This window comes from Schistocerca nitens, chromosome 8 (assembly GCF_023898315.1).
Source record: "Schistocerca nitens isolate TAMUIC-IGC-003100 chromosome 8, iqSchNite1.1, whole genome shotgun sequence".
In the NCBI taxonomy this organism is placed as follows: domain Eukaryota; kingdom Metazoa; phylum Arthropoda; class Insecta; order Orthoptera; family Acrididae; genus Schistocerca; species Schistocerca nitens.
In genome coordinates this window covers 299,464,182-299,478,861 of record NC_064621.1, presented here as the reverse complement: position 1 = coordinate 299,478,861, position 14,680 = coordinate 299,464,182, and the positions used below count along the sequence as shown (strand labels likewise).

The 14,680-nt window shown below is 38.6% G+C and overlaps 1 protein-coding gene across 2 annotated transcripts in view; it reads left to right on the top strand.

Moving 5' to 3' along the window:
* The first annotated feature begins 181 nt into the window (after positions 1-181).
* The window catches only part of LOC126198965 (uncharacterized), a 219,632-nt gene continuing 205,133 nt past the window's right edge, over positions 182-14,680 (top strand). For both annotated transcript variants that reach the window (XM_049935616.1, XM_049935617.1), the window contains exon 1: positions 182-340. The gene's annotated coding sequence lies outside the window, so the exon portion shown is untranslated. The remainder of the gene's footprint in view (positions 341-14,680) is intronic.

The following is a 14,680-nucleotide window of genomic DNA, read 5'->3' as shown; positions in this document are numbered from 1 at the left end:
ATACCTCCTTTATAAGCTCTGAAAAAATACCGTATAACTTCCCACAGTTTGAGCACTTCACAGTTGAACGGGCTCGGCAAATATTACCGGCGTATTAGTTACGCTCCCGTCCGCTTGGGAGCGCGTCGCGCGCCTCACCGTTGCCAACCCACCCGCCTGCGCGCTGCAGTAGCCGCTTCCCTCTCAGTCAGGAAAGCGCAGCCTGTCCGAAGGGAAGTGTCAGCCCACTGCGCTTCCTCATCGGGCCGCCGCTACAGCTGCGCGTAGCGTACACCACAATTGCTTTGTCGCTTGGGGGAAACACAAATCTCGAGGAACGCACTATCATCGAACACTGCAGGTAAGAAGCGCCGGTCGCTAGGCTCACCTGTTGTAATTGATGCAATTTACCATGCCGGCGTTTTATAACACATATCCGTCTGTCACTCAGTAAGAGATCCTGCAAGGGACTGGCGGCGCTACAGGTGTAGCGGATATGGTTGGTAACGATGCGGTGGGTGGCGTGACTCCGCGCAAGTTAACGTTTAACTGTAAATATCACGGTAGACAGTACAAGCCGGTATGAAGAAGTACACAGTGATAGCACGTTGGAAATCCGTAATTGTGCGGAGCAGTCAGCTTAAAATATAGGCGTAACCACTACGGCTTACTGAACACGTTTCTTACAAGGGAACCTCCCCATCGCACCCCCCTCAGATTTAGTTATAATTTGGCACAGTGGATAGGCTTTGAAAAACTGAACACAGATCAATCGAGAAAACAGGAAGAAGTTGTGTGGAACTATGAAAAAATAAGCAAAATATACAAACTGAGTAGTCCATGGGTAACATAGGCAATATTAAGAGTGACGTGAGCTCAGGAGCGCCGTGGTCCCGTGGTTAGCGTGAGCAGCTGCGGAGCGAGAGGTCCTTGGTTCAAGTCTTCCCTCGAGCAGAAATTTTATTTACTTTATTTTTGCAAAGTTATGATCTGTCCTTTCGTTCATTGATGTCTCTGTTCACTGTAATAAGTTTGGCGTCTGTGTGCTGCGACCGCACCGCAAAACCGTACGATTAGTAGACAAAATGACGTGCCTCTCCAATGGGAACCGAAAATATTTGATCGCAAGGTCATAGGTCAACCGATTCCTCCACAGGAAAACACGTCTGATATATTCTATACGACACTAGTGACTGCATGTGCGTCACATGACAGGAATATGTTGTCGACCCACCTAACTCGCACACTTGGTGAATGGGTAAAAAGATTCTTCTACCTTGCCCGATTTAGGTTTTCTTGTGGATGTGATAATCATTTTCAAAAAAGTGATGAAAACATAAGAGTTTGTCACATAAACTGCAACAAATGAATGCAACAGTTTCACAGTCGCACAGTTTTCTCTGTGCTCTGTCAAAACATTTGTTTTTAACGTTTTCAAATTTTTGCGTGTGTAGACCGTCAAATCCTGCATATGTCCAAGCAAATCTGAACATGTCCTAGAATTTCGGAGAGCGAAGTTAATTATGTGTGAGTGCCTGAACTTTGATAATTGTCTGAAAATAAAAAATTAAAATTTTCACTCGAAGGAAGACTTGAACCCGCAACTGCTCACGCTAACCACGGGACCACGACGATCCTGTACTCACGTCACTCTTAATGTTGCCTATGTTACCCATGGACTACTCAGTTTGTATATTTTGCTTATTTTTTCATAGTTCCACACAACTTCTTCCTGTTTTCTCTATTGATCTGTGTTCAGTTTTTCAAGGCCTATCCACTGTGCCAACTTATAACTAAATCTGAGGGGGGTGCGATGGGGAGGTTCCCTTGTTAGAGTGTAGTATGTGTTGCAAAAATTATTCATTACAAAGATACTTCTAACTGTCGCTTTCTTCGTTTTCCGCCGTTCCTTCATTAATGAAGCATCTTCAGTGCATGTAATACATGTTTTTATACACATAATAAATACATTTTACAGTAGCTACAAGTATAATAATGTTACTTTTTCTTAAGCCACTCTTGTTTGTCAAATCAGAAACAACTTTCGCAGCACAAATTTCGTAAGCTTAAAGTTTTGGTGTTACTTAGGATTCCCAGTGTTGTTAGTTCATATGTATCATCCTGGAGACGTGTTTTGGAGACAGAGTAAACAATCTCCAAGATGACTCACTTTAACTAACAACTTTGGAAATCCTTAATAACATCAAAAGGACAATTTACCCTCACGAAACTTGGCATGTAAAAGTTGTGTGTAACCGGAAAAACAAGAGTGACTGAGAATACTTGATGGACAAGTAGCGGCTCCGGTCTCGTAAGCTGACATACGGCCGGGAGAGCGGTGTGCTGACCACATGCTCCTCCGTATCTGCGTCCAGTGATGCCTGTGGTCTGAGGATGACACGGCGGCCGTCGGTAACGTTCGGCCTGCATGGCCTGTTCGAGCGGAGTTCACTTTCATATATTAAAACGAACATGTATTACAGGCCAGAGATGATGCTTCGTAAATAAAGGAAGCGAAACGCATATTGCAAAAAAAAACAGCCTTTCATTTAGTTCCAAAGACGGAACATACCTCCATGAATATTTCTAGCTGTGACTACATTAAATCTGACTCGGTGTAGTTCCATTTCAGAATTGGAATTGTTACGTTTCATTCATTTCACAGCTGTAAAATTTTCAATGAAATCTGAAACCAATTAGGTAGCCTTAACAAGAGGTATTGTATTGTGTTTTTGCTCTGGGTTGATAAATTTGGAAGCAACCCTATACGTTACGTGCACCTACTACCGTACTCGAAACGAAAATAAGAAACATAACGGAAATTGATCAGATAGACACCAGGTGATAATGGAATTTTTCTCTCTGGTATTGGATGCTTAGAATCATTACGCAAGAGATTCAACCGACGGAAAACACAACAAACCACTACTTGGCACTCCGAGCTATTCCGCTAATAACTGAGCCTCAGCCGATGCCAAGGGTAAAGTATGCCGAGTGATGATGTATTATTTTACGGAAAGCAAAATCGGCCAAATCCGCTTGAATTTACTTTTTTCTTGCAGTTTGTCGACAATTGCTGTTCAGAGATTCTGAAAACATTTCTAATAATCACTTTCCGTTACACAGGGAGTGAGTGATGGAGACGCTAATAACAGTTTCTTAGTGCTACTTTCATGCCAACGATTGCCAGGGAGCCATTGAGTTTGTGAAAAGTATTCCTACCATAAGTATGTACTATAAGTCAATCCTATACTGTACTTTAACTGCGTGTGTTCAGTGTGGAGTGGAAATGGTCGTCAAGTATAGAACTTTGAATGAAAGTTGTTTCTTAGAAATCAGCTTTTCGAAGTGCGAGTGACGTCATATTGTCTGCTATTGTACCGGTAGCCGTTTTTTGTAGAAATCAAAATAAAAAAACTAGAATATTTCTAAATTAACATACGCAGTAGAGCTTTGATTACCTGAAACGAATGCCCAAAATTTGTTTGAGCTGAGACTCGTTTTACTCTCTCTCTCTCTCTCTCTCTCTCTCTGGCATTCGGGAGGATCCGCCTGGTCATTCAGATTTAGGATTTTCGTAATTTCCCCAAATCGCTTCAGGCAAATTGTTCCTTTGAAAGGCACGACAGATTTCTTTCCCCATCCCTAAAAAGTTTAGAGCTCGTTCTTTGTTTCTAATGAGTTCGAAGTCGACAAGATGTTAAATCCTACCCTTTATTCTTCTCTCTCTCTCTCTCTCTCTCTGTCTCTTCGTTACTGAATCGTTTTAAAGACGGCAGTAATACAGGATCACATTCTTGTTTGTTATTCTAACCACTTAGCAGCTGTCTCAAGGTTGCGGAAAACTTCCTCACTGGGTGGTTCTTTTTCATCACTGTCGTCACGACTTTCTTCCTTGTCGACGCAAGAGTCTTGGTCGTCGATAACACTGAGTTGTTATATCGCCTGTCGACTCTTGATAGCCACTGGGCGCGCGCGAATTTGAATTAACCGACTGGAAGGCTTTTGGTTAACCGATGTTTCGTCTGGTCGGTTTTCAGATAACTGATGTTCTGCAGGATTGGAAAAAAATCCATCCTGTCCCAATAGCGACAAGAATATGTGAAGCCCCATCGCACTAAACGCACCTAAATAGGCTTAGGCACGCCTCGAAAGATCAATCTTAATTAGATGTCTAGGAGCACACTGCAAGGCCAAACAACCGAAGAGTAGACAAGATGAGCAACAACATCGCGTTTCGGAAGCTGAAGTTCATCTTTAATTAGCTACCTATCGACATTAGTTTACTGTTGTTTTTTCTTTTTCTTAGCTGTTCGCAAAACTCCGTTTAATCGGAGAACGAGTTTCAAACGACGATTTTCCCGCGAATAATCAGTTTGTTTAGTGGTAACGCCAAGGAACTGGACCAGAAGTATTTCGTGACTGCTATGGGTTTATGATTCGTTCGATTACGTAAACCAAACGTCAGGGTTCGATTCTTATTCTCTTCTAAAATGACTGTTTTCTAGCGCGTAGTTGGTCTTGCGGTAGCGTTCTCGCGCACGGGGTACCGGGTTCAATTCCCGGCGGGGTCAGGGATTTTTCCTGCCTCGAGATGACTGGGTGTTGTGTCGTCTTCATCATCATCCCCATTATGTTCGGAGGAAGGCAATGGCAAACCACCTCCGCTAGGACCTTGCCTAGTACGACGGTGCGGGTTTCCCGCATCGTCCCCTACGCTCTTCGGAGTATGGGACCTCATCATCATCAATACACTCAATGTTCAAAAGTATCCGGACGCCCCTATGTAATGTGGAATTAAAAACTATATTTCGCAAGAGGCAGACCCGCCAGTATCAAAGTAGGCACGAATGATTGTGTTGTCAGTAGAGAAGCAGTACCATAGAATGGGTCTGTCACGAGATCACAGTGTCTTGGAACGTGGACTAGTTATTGGATGTGACCGGAGTAAGAAAATCAGGAACATTTCAACCCTTCTAAAGCTACCAAAATCAACTTTTGACGATGTGATTGTGAAGTCGAAATATGAAGGAACGACCACAACTAAACGAAGACCATGCAGGCCTCGTGGACTGACGGACGGATCATCGAGCATTGCGGAGGGTAATTTCAAAAAATCACATGAAATCAACGGAAGGAATCACTCTTGAGTTCCAGTTTGCTACCAGCAGTCCAGCTATCACAGCGAATGTGAGTACGTAAAAACAATGGGGTGCAATGGCCGAACAGCTCCTCATAAGCCACACATTTCAGTGGTCAAAGCTAAGCGACGCTGGAGGTGGAGCAAAGAGCGACACCACTAGACAGCGGATGTCTGGAAACGAGTGATTTGGACTGATGAATCACAATATACCTTGTGGCAGTAAGAATGCCTGGAGAACCGTGCCTACTATCATGTGCTGCGCCAACAATGGAGTACGGAGGATGTGGTGTTGAGGTACGAGGGTGTTTTTTGTCTGTCGTGTGCAATCTCCTTATTGTGCTTAAGAAAACTAAAAAGATGAAGGATCTGAACACATTTTCCAGCACTATGCCCTTCTTACAGTGGAGGAATATTTCTGATACGACTATTGTTTGCATCAGCATGACAATGGAGCCTGTTATTAAGAAGCATTTGTGAGGCAATGGATTGTGGACAATAGCATTCGTGAAGTGGACTGTCCTGCCTAGACCCGATCTGAACCCAATGGAACACGTTTGGCATGAGTTAGAATATGGACTTAGCTCCAGATCTCAGCGTCCAATCATTACCTTCGCCGGTTTCGCCTCTGGAGGAAGATTGGACTGCTATTCCTCCAAAGGTATTGAGGCACCTCATTGAAAGTGTCCTCAGCAGGGGTCAATCTGTCATAAAGTCGAAGGCGGGACGTACCCCTTATGAATGTTGTAACCTCCCCACAGAAATTTTGAAAGACTATATTTATTAGAAATGGTGCCACAGCTAAGTGTGACCTTCCCACAGAAATTTTAAAAGGACAATACTTAATAGAAATGGAGCCAAAATATTAATGACAAAGACAATTAAACAAAATTTAGCAATCTGACCCAACTATAAGTTCCCATTAAATAATGAAAGATAATCCCATGATAATGAAACTACAGTGATAATCAAAACTCAATTTAACCGAAATGTCGGTCTTTGGCCCTGTGCAAAAATCAGTATTAATTTCTTACCTTAGTATAACTGCATGTGAAATATCTGCTCTTATTCTGCGCCAGGAGGAGATGCATCGCAATAATTAAATTTTTTTGAAGTTAACTGAAAATTTTCTTTAAAGGAAATGGAAGGAATTCGAATCATTGTTTAGTTAAAAATTGCTTTGAAATCAGATTATTATTGGGGCGATTTGAAAATTAATTACAACGAATATAGATTAGATTATGTGATGAGCGCAAAGCTGCATGAATACTTATTTAATAAAATTATACCTCATCCTGAATCTCGACCATTGCTGTGCCGACGCCCGCCGACTGCTCTGGGCTACCACTACTCACAGACTCCTAGCACTAGTGAGGACTGACTACTGCAGACTGACTGACTGCTCGCTACTGCGAGTCGAGCGCAACTGCTCTGGTCAGAGATTCTACAATGTCTCAGCATCGCTGCCGCACAACATACGTGTTTCATAACCCTCCACTGGGGGGGCAAAAATTTGGCAGCGATGGTGAGTCATTTGGACTTGCCATCGTAACAAATTTTTCCTTTAATTAATTAACATTTACAAAATATTTGGATGTAATACATGAATTAAATGTTGTGCGCATGCACCAATTACAAAACATTACAGACAAGACAAAATATAAGTATAAAACAAATCAGGAAAAATGTATATACAAATTATTTGACAGATAACAAAATGCACACGCACTGAAAAGTTCTTTAGCAGTTTCATAACAGGCAAAAAAAAATCATGTTGACAAGTGTCATGAGTGCACATGCACTGCAGTGGAGAACATATCAGTAAAAAACGAAATGTATATACAATGAGTAACAAGTGACATAAATCATAAAAGGTATACAGAATGAACACAAATCATATCGTAAATTGGGAAGAGTGCAGAGGCACTAGAGTTCAGTTGAAAACATATGCACATGCACTGAAAAGCTTTTGAACATTTTCATAACAAATAAACACAAGGGTAAATAATCATCAAATCACAAAAAGTATATACAATAGAGATGACAAGAGTGCACACATACTGCACTTCAAAACAAATCGAAAATGTCTTTAGTATTTTGACAACAAATGGCAAAAATCATGTCGACAAGTGACACAAGTGTACTCGCACTGGAGTTCAATAAATCGAAAAAATGTATAGGCCATGAACATAAATGATGTTAGCTAAAAATGTTTTTCACTATTAGGATAGGAAAGGAAAGGATTGCATCATGGTTATAGCACTTTAGTTTGCACATAGCTGCACTGAAAGTCCATATCTTTCCACAGAATCACAACTAAGTGATACAATCTGCAGTTCCGTTCCCAGAAGTATTTATCAGCGTATCAAGACAGTGAAACGTCGTAGTATTATTCCATGCTATCATTTGGCAGTACATCAGGTACACCAAACAGTGGGACCATAATAACGTCTTCTTCGCTTACGGTGGTGGACAGCATGTCGTGTCAACACCATGCTCTTAAGAGGCACACCAACGTAGAATTAGTGCAAAACCAAATATAGTGCTCCATGATTAGGAGGATGTATAGGACAAATGGATATTACAGTAATTCAGGGTAGTTAGCTCAGAAGTTGAAGGACATTAACTAACAGACAAGCCTTAATAGGTGATTACATAAGTAGTATGCGGCATACATAGCTCAGTTATTGAACATTTCTGTACCATGAATGTAATATTACAGAAAAATGTTCATTAATTAATTTACAGACAAGAGTGGCAATCAATGGCCATCAAGTATTGAGTATTACAAAACATTTTTCCTCATTCAAATGACATATTTACAAATAATTATTGGCACTCAGTGGCTAGCAATTATTGATTAGTACAAAACATTTATCATCATTCAGTATTATCGTGAGAAGTCATCATTGAAAAATAGGAGCTCATTAATGGCATAATTACTAACAAAACATTTAGTTACATTAATTATTGGCACTCAGTGGCCTAGCAACTTTTATCATCATTCAATATTAATAGGAGAAGTCATCATTGAAAACAGTAGTTAATTAATGGCATAATTACTAACAAAACATTTAGTTACATTAATTATTGGCACTCAGTGGCCTAGCAACTTTTATCATCATTCAGTATTAATAGGAGAAGTCATCATTGAAAACAGTAGTTAATTAATGGCATAATTACTAACAAAACATTTAGTTACATTAATTATTGGCACTCAGTGGTAATTATTGGCACTCAGTGGCCATCAATTATCGAATTAACAAGTCATTATTAAAAATCAGTTAATTACAATCATAGCATTAAGAATCATGGGCATAATAAGTAGTCTCATTACAATAAGAAGTCATTATTCAAGTGACATACTATTCAGAGCTAATTAGTATTATGCAGAATTATCATAAACTAGTGACATTATATGGGACTGGTAATACATTTTGTTTTTTGTGCTAGCAATGCATTGCTTGCGTAATTATAAGGAAAAACAACAAAAAAAAAGAGAAAAAATTGCTTCTAGGTTGTTCCTATAAATGAAAAATGTGTAACGTCATTCGTCAGCTGTAGCAAGGTTGTGACACAAGGTATTATATGTGATCACGTTTGTAAATTATATACAAATGGGTAAAAAAAATAAATTGCAAGTACTAGAACAGGTATAATAAGTAACAAGTTTAGTAAGTATCATGAAAAGCTTCTCCTGGAAAAAATACAAAATGGATTATTGAGCTGAAAGAAGAAACGCAGACTATGCTGAAAAGTAGTGAACTTCGAATGAACAGGTAGTGAAATGTGTATAAAAAATATGTGTTCCATAGCTGTCCTTTCCAAAACCTTCAGTCATCCTACTACGCAATATAACACCTGCTGTCAAAGTAAACTGCAACAAATACTTAAATAACTACATAGCATAAATACATAACTTCAACATTATCCTCATCTGTAAAGAAAAAACTTCATTATTCATATCATCATAACTTCATCATTATCATCACCTGTAAACAAAAACTTCATTATTCATAGTACCATATTCTTCATCATTATTCATTATCAGCATTCATTATCATCTGCAAAAAAAATCACTTCATTATTCATCACATAACTATTCCTTATACCTAGCATATTACATCACTTAAAACTAAGATGTGTAGTTCCGTCTGACAGCTTGCATCAATCGCTTTGTATTCTGAAAGAAAAAATTAGTTAAGACTGCTATTCTGCGATGTGTATAATATATTCTGGTTAATGCTTGTTAATTCTGATCCATTTACTCGTCCTCATTAGCTTATTGCATCTTCTTTCGTTTATTCCGTAGGTGAAATTCCCACTTCTGTTTAATTCATTTCCTTTACGCATCATTTATTTCTGAAATTGATGAACAAAGATTAATGTCTTGCATTTAAATCATATACCCATTAAATAATGACTGGTTAATGGTGACACAATTAAGCATACAGCATAACATGACAGAAAAACGTAATATGTCAAAAGCATAGACAGTGTTCAAAGGCAAAAAATGTACAGATAATATCACAATGCAGCAGCAAAAAAAAAAATGTAAAACAGTCACGATGTTGAGATATCATAGGGCAAAAAGTCAAAGTCAAATGGTGTGTGTTATACCTTAACTAGTTCACAGTGCATACAAACAAAACATGAAAACAATCGTACATACATAAGAAAGACAAAATGTGATATTCGTTGTGCTCAGCTTGTTAATTAAAGACTTCAATGGAGAGAGAATTTGATAAAATTAATGCGTCATTACAGAGGATTACATAATTATTCATAAAATGCGTAAGTTCATCTGGAAAAATATGCACGGTCTAGTGTGTAACGACAAGAAGAGCGACCTGCCAACCTTACCTTGCCGGGCACTTGCCAAGAAAAAATACGATAATCATCAATAATTGTTCACATAAATATCTGAAAATGTATTACAGCGTGATAAATCATAAAGTATGTTCATGTAATAAACGGTTTAACATTGGAGATATGGTGATTGCCTTTCGATTTTCTGGTTCTCAAAGTTTCGACGTGTACAACATTAGGGTGAGGAATGCTGCGAATCCGATATGGACCTGCGTATAGAAGTTCAAATTTACTGCACTTACCTTTTAATTTACTGGATAAATAGTGTGTTCGTACTAATATCTTCTGTCCAATGTGAAAGTCTCGGCGTCTACAAACCTGTTTTTGCTGTCTTCTCCGGCGCTCTGCGGCACGTTTGATGTTGTTCAGCGCAATGTCAATTATTTCGTGGTGTCGTAATCGACGAGATGTAGGAAAATTTACTAACTCTTTGATTTTGTTTGGTGGTTCAACGTTTTTCAGTATAACAGACGGAGATAGCATAGTGGATTCATTTGGAATGGAATTAATTACATCTTGGAATGAGTGTATGTGTGTGTCCCAATTAACATGTCTTTTGTGGCAGTATATTCTACACAGTTTACCAATTTCTTTCATTAGTCGTTCACAAGGGTTCGAAGAAGCGTGGTACTTGGATATATAGATCGGAGAAATGTTTCTAGCTCGTAACATGCGTATCCATATAGCAGAACGAAATTGTGATCCATTGTCAGAAATTACTTTCATCACATGCCCTACATGAAATAAGAAATGCTTTACAAATGCTTTCGAAACAGTTTTGGCAGTAGCTTTACGTAACGGAGTGAAAGTAACAAATTTTGAAGTGAGTTCAACAGCGACAAAGATGTAGCAAAAACCTCTGTTAGTTCTCGGAATTGGACCAAAAATGTCTACTGCAGCCATATGTCTTAATTTAACAGGTATAATGGGATATAATGGAGGAATGTGTGAAGTGGTGTCTGACTTAGCTTTCTGGCAAATTTTACATGACGCTAAAACTCGTCGTATACGTTTTTCCATATTTGTAAAATAACAGTTCTGTCTCAGTATAAGAAAACATTTTCTAGCTCCGTAATGTGCGTAACTTAAATGAGTATACCAGATTAATTTGTTAACAAGTTCGTCAGGAATGCATAATAACCAATTATTGCTGTCAGGATGAGAGCGGCGAAACAGAATGTCATTGCGTACAGTGTAGTGGTTCCTAATCGTAACATTATTCTTATCTTGCCAAAAGTGTTTAATTTCTTTCCATACATTGTCTTTGCTTTGCTCTCGTGCTATGTCCTGTAATGACGATGAAATAAAATTTTCAAATGCAACTTGCTGAATGTACATGACACTGAAATTTGCTTTGCAGAAGTTGGTTGCGACGTCTTGCTGATTGTTGCTGAGAGAACGAGAAAATGCGTCTGCTACAACATTTTGTGTACCGGGAATGTGAACAATCGTAAAATTAAATTCCTGTAAATATAGTTTCCATCTGCTTAATCTGTCGTGAGTGAATTTAGCCGAAAGTAAGAATTGGATAGCTCTATGGTCTGTGTAAACGGTGGTGTGTCTTCCATAAAGAAAATGCCGAAATCTCGTAAAAGCCCATACAACACATAATGTTTCTAGTTCAGTAACGGAATAATTTCGTTCAGCAGGTGACAAAATGCGGCTGGCAAATGCGATGTTTTTAATTACTGTTGAGCCATCTTCTTCAATTTCCTGAAAAATATGTACACCTAAAGCTGTGTTGGAACTGTCGGTGGCAATAGAAAAATTTCTAGTAAGATCTGGGTGCGATAAAAGTGGAGCATTCAACAAAGCATGTTTCAGGTTCACGAATTCACAATGTGCTTGCTTATCCCATGACCAAATAGTGTTTTTACCTGTTAATTGGCATAATCTAGGCGTATCTAAAGCAGAGTGATGAATAAATTTGCGAAAAAAGTTAATTAAACCCAAAAAACTGCGTAATTGTTTCTTCGTCGTAGGAACAGTAATGTCACGTAGAGCTTGAAGTTTTTCCGGATCAGGCGCAATGCCTTCTGCTGAAATTACATGTCCAAGAAATTTTATAGAAGTTTTACCAAAATGCGATTTACTGAGGTTAACTGTGAGTCCTTGTGCATGGAAAGTTTGCAATAATCGTTCTAAAATCAGATTATGTTCAGACCAGTTAGCTTCTGCAATAAGAATGTCGTCTACGTACGTCGTAATTCTGTCTTTAAGTTCTGTCGGAAGTATTGTGTTCAAACCGCGAATAAATGCTGCAGAAGAAATAGTTAAGCCGAATGGTAATTTACAAAATTGATAACAGTCGCCAAAACAGAGAAAAGCTGTGTACTTTCTGCAATTCGGATGAAGTTGAATTTGCCAAAATCCCGATTTTAAATCTAGTGTAGAATAAATAGCTGTACCGTGAAATTTCTGTAGAAGTTCCTCTAATGTCTGTGGTCGATCTGTTTCATTAATAATAATGTCATTAATGTGACGTGAATCAAGTACAAGGCGAAGTGAGCCATCTTTTTTCTTAACAATATGTAGCGGGTTTATGTACGGACTAACTGCCGGTTCTATAATTCCTTGATCGAGCATATCCTGCAATTCTTTTTTAACTTGTTCTCTATGAATATACGGAATAGGATAATGCTTTGCTTTAAATGTGTCGTGCTGTTTGACTTGAAATTCATACATAAAGCCGGACATAGTACCAGGTATGTTGTCGAAAACTGGAGCTTGCTGTAAAAGAATTTTGTGTAATTGCGTTCGTTCGTCGTCTGTATTTGCACTGCTTTGTTTAACTTTATCGGAAATCATCTGCATTACGTCGTACTCAGCTTCGTCTGGAGTGTTATAGTTATGTACGAACGTGTCTGTGAACAATGCGGAATTACAGTCTATGTTACGTGTTGCGGAAATGACCTCTGTGCGGTTAATTGTTTGTTCTTCTGCAGATAGTGAATGCTGAAATTCTAAAGCTAATTGCACATTTTCATCTTTTAGCATTAAATAAGAATTTTGAAAATCAACCACTGCGTCGTGTTGTATGAGAAAATTAGTACCTAAAATTACGTCTGTTGTCAACAAGGGAACAATCCAAAAATTTGAGTGAAAAGTATGACCTCCAATACAAAATGATAAATGCGTCTGTAATTTAACGTCTACTCCTTTACTTGATACTGCTCCTTTTACTTTCGTTTTGCCTAAAGGTAATGTAGGATAGGTATTCTCTTTGTTGCACTCGTTAAAAGTTTCCTCATTAATGACTGACATAGGTGATCCGGACTCAATTACTGCTGAAAATTTCGATGAACCAATTTTAATTTCGATGACAGGATGTGAAATAGTTTTCTGAACAACTGGTCTTTCCTGTAAAAGAGTGTCTCTTATATCATCAAAAGTAATAACATTTTCGTGAACAACATTCTGCGTGTCAAAGGTAGTGCTTGTGTTATTGGAAGATGCGATCTTTACAGTATCTAGTCAAATTCTATCTGACGTGTTACTATTATCAGGAGGATTCCGTGGCATTTCTACTATTTGAACAGTTCTATTACTTCTTCCAGACGTGTTACGCTCCGGATGATACCTACTGTCGGGTTCATTTACTAGAATATGTTGTTGCTGATGATTTTGTTGCTGGTAGGACCGACTGTTATTAAACGTACGCTGATAATTGTGCTCGTCATTTTTACGTCTATCGTGATACTCATTCCTATACGGTGCATTACGATAGGAATTGAAATACTGTCTTCTCTGTACGTAGTTATTTTCTTGCTCCCGTACGTTACTATTTGTTGGACCGGGGACTATACGTGCACGCGGCGAAGCATTAAAGCTTGGTTGACCTTGTGCATTCCATTGTTGGTTAGGTATGCTAACCGGCTGGTTTTGTTGCTGTTGTGAAAAACCTCTGTTGTTACTAAAATATGGCTCCTGTTGCTGAAAATTCTGACGATATTGATAATTAGAATCTTGTCTGTTATTAAAGTTTTGGTGGTTGTCGGTCCTAAAGCGCCTGTTACCTTTCCTATTGTAATTACGTGTCTGATCATAATTACTATAAGTTTGCTGACCTTGGTTGTTATATGAAAAGTTTTTATTTACAAAGGAGTAATCAGATTGTTGTACTTCCAAGAGCTGTAACAGATCTCTGAATGCTGAAATATTTTCCTTTTGCTGACCTGTTAAAAGTGACACTCTTAATGACCGCGGTAATTTAGAGATACATAATTGTATAAGTGCAGATTCACTGTACGGTTCACTTAAATACTGATTTTGCTGGACCATGTGCTCAAAAAATTGCGTCACACTGGGAAAATTTGAATTCTCATAATTTGGTAAACTAATTAATTGATCTTTTATTCCGCGCTGTGTCGTTTTCGACCAATACGCTGACAGAAAAGCATTCTGAAATTCCTCTACCGAATAACATTGTCTCGCGATCGGTCTCATACGAGTTGCCGGTTCGCCTTCCAAAAAACTGCAAATAAATTCAAGTTTATGCGTTACAGGCCAAGTCGGTGGAAAAGCAAAGCTAAACTGTTGTATCCAATCCAGCGGGTGAATCTGTGTTCTGTCGTTTTTAAATATTTTAAACTTTCTCACTGACAGAAAATGTTTGTAATCGAAATTATCGTCTCTGTGTGATGGAACAGGTTCATGGTTGTAAGAGAATCTGTTGAACTGTGATTGTTCAGA